The following is a 6,335-nucleotide window of genomic DNA, read 5'->3' on the forward strand; positions in this document are numbered from 1 at the left end:
ACTCTTACTCAAGTAACTATTCAAGACTAGCACTTTTACTTTTACTTGAGTAAATATTTCTAGAATTACTTTTACTTTTACTTGAGTAAAGTTTTTGGGTACTCTACCCACCTCTGTTTAAATGTAGCGATTCAAATCACTCACTCACTCACTCTCTCTCTCTCTGTCTCTCTGTGTGTGTGTGAGAGAAAGCGACGGCGATTTGTGCGCCTTCACACTAGTACACTGCATATCCATTGAGTTGAACTGAGAAATATCCCAGATCGCTTGACGGGGAGTAAAACTATGAAGTGCTCAGTCAGAGTCAGAGTGTTTGCGGGTGAAAATATATTTGTGCTAAACTTATATTTAGCCTCCAACTTACACACTGACGAGTAAAATCTGAGAATTTATTAGCCATTGACTAATATCAGATATCATTTAGTCGCCGGAATGAAGATTTAGTCGCATATGCGAGTGATTTACTCACAATGTAGAGGGTTGGGTTGACAAGAAATGGATAGCACAAGGCAACACTGTGTGCATATACTCATGGGAGTTGTAGTGTCGTAGTGTTACACTGCAATATGTCTTACTTCAGATGACTTTTAAAAACACTACAATTATTCAACCCGCCAAACTGGCTAGTTGGAGTCACTGTTTTACCCGCCACGAGCAAAATCCACCCACATTTGGCGGATTGGCGGGTGTTAATGTCAAGCCCTGCTAGTGAGCTTTGGATTCTCATGCTGTGTGACTATCTTCATATGGAAGACGCTGGCCTTGTTCTTACTAACCTTGAGATTATGTTTCTGCTTATTAGTTTCAGAAACGTGAAGGACATGAAAGGAAGTGACTGGGTTGCAGGCCACCTCAGCCTCAATATACATGAAATGTGCAAAATCTTGGAAAGATGGAAAATCTTGTGTCTCACTCAGTGTTTGTGTAGCATGGCGGTTCAAGCGGGCAGCTGGCCAATCAGGAAGTTTGCTCAGAAGTTTCTTAATCTCTTCACAGTCATTCAGAATTTTCAGTCCCTTCACATGAGGCATAGCGTCATTACATTTGGTCAGGAAATCTGAGAAATTTTGGAGACCTTCAAAGACTTTTGGCTGGATTCTGGGCCAGTTTGTGAGTTACTCCCGGAATGCTCTTTGAATAGTGAATGGCTGTCCATAGCAATCTTGAAGTCTTTTCCATGCATCCTTGTAAATTTTGTCATCGTTTCTGTAAAAGATGCTGTCTTCAGGGTTTTCAGAGCAGACCTGTTGGCGCTGCCATCTCAATTAGAGCTAGGTAACCGGTAATACATGACGAAGGATTAAAAGACTTACAACTCAGACATTATCTGGCGTTTAGCCTGCACTCCCGCACAAGAGAGCAGTGGCCATTTTATTAGTGATTGCACACCTGTGTATATTACTCCACCCACTTCATGATTACAGTAAATTAGAGAACATATACAATTACATAAGTCAACACCCCCACTTGTTCTTAAATTCTTCATACTCCAAATAAAAAACACATAAATTTATCCATTTTAGCTTTAGACACAGATTTTGTTAAAATGTCTGCCACCATATCAACTGTAGGACAATAATGAGCTCTTACCTCTTTTACTGATTGTAATCTTTCAAACTCACTCCTTTGAGCATCCAGTTCTTTCCTTTGCTTCTCTTCTAAAAGTTGTATTTTTTCTCTTTGTTCGTTTCCTCCATTATTGTTATTATTCTGCTTCCTTTGCTGCAAGCTCTGCTGCTGCCTCTATTCGCTTAGCCATGAGGATGGAGTTCACTGAAGGTTGACTTATGGGCGTACTCGACTTTGAGCTGATATGTGAAAATGTAGAACCATAGATGGAGTGAAAATAATCTCGATCAAGCAGTTCATGAAGACGCCACCTTACTCTCTCACTGTCAAAGTCTCCATCACACCTGAGATCCTCTCATAAGCAATCTTTACAAAATCCTTTGTCACGGCATTGCAAGCATACATTTTTCTCCTTGTATCAGTGGGTGGTGTTGTATAACTTCGAACCTTTATGTATGCATTCATTACAGTTTCTCTTTCAGAAGAGGCTCTGTTCACAGAGCTCTGTGTCCAAGCACATTAACAGAGAGATGAAGGGAAGGAAAAGATGTGGTAGAAACAAGTGTCCAATCAATAGGGATAACTGCACCCTGGAGAGGATTGTGAAACAAAACCCATTCAAAAATGTGGGAGAGATTCACAAAGAGTGGACTGCAGCTGGAGTCAGTGCTTCAAGAACCACTACACACAGACGTATGCAAGACATGGGTTTCAGCTGTCGCGTTCATTGTGTCAAGCCACTCTTGAACAACAGACAGCGTCAGAAGCATCTCGTTTCAGAAAGGACTGGACTGCTGCTGAGTGGTCCAAAGTTATATTCTCTGATGAAAGTAAATTTAGCATTTCCTTTGGATATCAGGGTCCCAGAGTCTGGAGGAAGAGAGGAGAGTCACACAATCCACGTTGCTTGAGGTCCAGAGTAAAGTTTCCACAGTCAGTGATGGTTTGGGGTGCCATATCATCTGCTGGTGTTGGTCCACTGTGTTAACTGAGGTCCAAGGTCAACTTGCCTGACCTTAACCAGCTCTTCCTCTTGTGAAGAGGAAGATGCGATATGCCTCACCCAACAATGCAGAAGAGCTGAAGGCCACTATCAGAGCAACCTGGGCTCTCATAACACCTGAGCAGTACCACAGACTGATCGACTCCATGCAACTCCGCATTGCTGCAGTAATTCAGGCAAAAGGAGCTCCAACTAAGTATTGAGTGCTGTACATGATCATACTTTTCATGTTCATACTTTTCAGTTGACCAAGATTTTAAAAAATCCTTTCTTTGTATTGGTCTTAAGTTATATTCAAATTTTCTGAGATACTGAATTTGAAGCAACTGCCATGTGATTGGTTGATTAGATAATTGCATTAATGAAAAATTGAACAGGTGTACCTAATAATCCTTTAGGTGAGTGTATATTATTAACAAGGTTATCAAATAAAAAAAAGATGTATTTGGTTTGGGCAACACAAGGTGTCACTGTGGCTTCACATCTGTACTCTGGCTCGATCACTGACAAGGAAATGTAGAAATAAATGTGGAAATAAATACGTAAATACATAAATGTGGAAATAAATCATTGTAGAATTTTTTTTTCGGGAATAATGACATAAAAAAAGTAAATAAATACATGTGCGGAGAAAAAATAAATGTGGAAAAAAAAGAAAATATATATATACATAAATAAGAACGGTATAAGTATTTATTCTTTTTTTTGTCTTTGTATATTTTTAATATATTGTTTAGTTTTGCTTCTTTAGATTTCTTTGTATATTTATGTATCTATTTATTTCTAATTTTGTCAGGTTTGGAATTCCAAATAATTTAAAATAAAATTTAATTTTCAAAATAATTTATAGCTTATATAAAATAATAATTGTGTGTATATATATATATATATATATATATATATATATATATGCATGCATGCATGCATGCATGCATACATACATACATACATACATACATACATACATACATTTACGAGCCACTTTATTAGGTACACCTGTTCAATTGGTTGGTAACACAAAAAGCTAATCAGCCAATCACATGGCAGAAACTTGGTGCATTTAGGCATCTACTGTAGATGTGGTGAAGATGACTTGCTGAAGTTCAAACCGAGCATCAGAATGGGAAGAAAGGGGATTTAAGTGACTTTGAATGTGGAATGGTTGTCGTTGCAATAGAAAGGCAACAGTAACACAAATAACGACTCATTACAACAAGGTATGCAGAAAGCCATCTCTGAATGCATAACACATCAAACCCTGAAACAGATGGGCTACAGCAGCAGAAGACCACATCAGGTGCCGCTCCTGTCAGATAAGAGCAGGAAACAGAGGCTACAAATAACATAGGCTCACCAAAATTGGACATTAGAAGATTGGAAAAACGTTGCCTGGTCTGATGAATCTCAATTTCTGCTGAGACGTTTAGATGGTAGGGTCCTAATTTGGCATAAAGAACATGAAATCATGGATCCATCCTGCCTTGTCTCAATGGTTCAGGCTTGTGGTGGTGGTGTAATGGTGTGGGGGATGTTTTTTTGGCATATTTGGGCCCGTAGTACCAAACGAGCATTGTTTAAACACCACAACCACCTGTGGTTTGTTGCTGACGATGTCCATCCCTTTATGACTACAGTGTACTGATCTTCTGATGGCTACTTCCAGCAGGATAATGCATCATGTCACAAAGCTCAAATCATCTCAGACTGGTTTGTTGAACATGACAATGAGTTCACTTTACTCAGATGACCTCCACAGTCACCAGATCTCAATCCAATAGAGCAGCTTTGGGATGTGGTGGAACAAGAGATTTACATCATGGATGTGCAGCTGATAAATCTACAGTAACTGCATGACGTTTTCATGTCAGTATGGACCAAAATCTCTGAGGAATGCTTCCAACACCTTGTTGGATCTATGCCATGAAGAATTAAGGCAGTTCTGAAGGCAAAAGCGGGTCCAACCTGGTACTAGCAAGGTGCATCTAATAAAGTGTGTGTGTGTGTGTGTGTGTGTGTGTGTGTGTGTTTATACATATATAGTCACCTTTATTTATATAGTGCTTTTAACAATACAGATTGTGTAAAAGCAAATGAACAGCATTAAGTAGGAAAATATTGTGTCATTGATTTTCATCTTGAAAAGTACATTCTATTTTTATTTTATTTTATGCACATTAAATATGGTAAACAGAAGCTCAAATGTGTGTGCCTGACGTGAGAGCTAATGATCATTGTTTTCATGCATCAAACACACACATTTCTACTTCAGTTATGACTTTCATCAGGTAAATGTCTGGCTTCAAAAGTTCACCACCAAATCTGAGGAAGCATATTGAGGTAGCAAAGTTGCGTTTTCCAGCCCAAAAAAAGTTTATTCATTATTTGTTCTGTTTTGATAGAGCCATTAGCTATATAATATATTAGCTGAATGCACAAAATTGGGTGCAAATAAAATCAGTGATCAGGATTTAAATACAATTAATATTTTTGTGGGATTGTTTTTTATTAAATGTTACAAATCTCCAAAAAAGTGTCTAAATAAATATTATATGCTTAATTAATTGTAATTCATGTTTAGTGATGTTCTTACCAGGTGGTGGATAAGTTGTATTTACAATATGTCATTATATGAATCATTAAGTAGGAATTAGGACTGTCAGTGAATATTTTTTTTATCTTAATTACTTGCTTTTCTCATTAATGAATCTAATTAGTTACAAATAATTATTTATCAATATTTGCTCAGAAAAAAAACCTTAAATGCCCCAAATAAACATTTAAAAGATTAATTGTCCTTTTAAACAGTGACGTTAAATAGACAGCACAAATAAAGTGGCCTTTAAAAACTTTAACAATGTATGTTTTAATTCTATGACTCTCCTCATTAATTCAACACATTCTTGTATTCTGTCTGGAAAATATTTCTAGCCTCTCAAACACATCTTGCTCTTCAAAGGGATAGTTCACCCAAAAATGAAAATTCTCTCACCATTTACATTTGTATTTACATTTAGTCATTTAGCAGAAACTTTCATCCAATGCAACTTACAAATGAGGACAGTGGAAGATATCAAAAACAACAAAAGAGCAATGATATATAAGTGCTATAACAAGTCTCTATAAAATGTAGCATGGGCTTTTAAATAATATAATAAATAAAAAGAAAGAAAACATAGAATAAAAAAGAATAGAGCAAGCTAGTGTTAGAGGTCTTTATATACACACACACACACACACAATTGCATAATAAATGAAAAGAAAATACAAAAATTGTTTTTTTTGTTTTTTTTTAAGAATTGAATTAGAATATTGAGTGCTAAAGTTATAGGGTCAAATAAAGATGACCGACATTTACAGAACCTCTGTCATCCCAGATGTTTATGACTGTTTATGATTTATGATTTCTTTCTTCACATGAACACAAGCAAAGATTTTTAGTCTGTATAATGCAAGGGGACAGGACCACTTCAGAAAACACACAAAATAAAATGACGGTCAAGTTTAAAATATCGGTATTTGTATTTTTCATTTCACTTAAGAAGACTGTGATTCATTAAGAGGGGTTAAGGGCATGAGTTACTGTCATATTCTCTTTGTGTATTGTTTTTGAAGTGTCATTTTTGCATGTCCCATACACTTGCATTATGTAAAGAGAAATGATTTTTTTTTCTAAAACTCTTAGTTTGTGTTCATCTGATAAATGAAAGTCCTATAGGATGGCATGAGGGTGAAAATTGAGTTTTTAAAATCCCTTTTATTTTTT

This window comes from Carassius gibelio, chromosome A19 (assembly GCF_023724105.1).
Source record: "Carassius gibelio isolate Cgi1373 ecotype wild population from Czech Republic chromosome A19, carGib1.2-hapl.c, whole genome shotgun sequence".
Taxonomy (NCBI): domain Eukaryota; kingdom Metazoa; phylum Chordata; class Actinopteri; order Cypriniformes; family Cyprinidae; genus Carassius; species Carassius gibelio.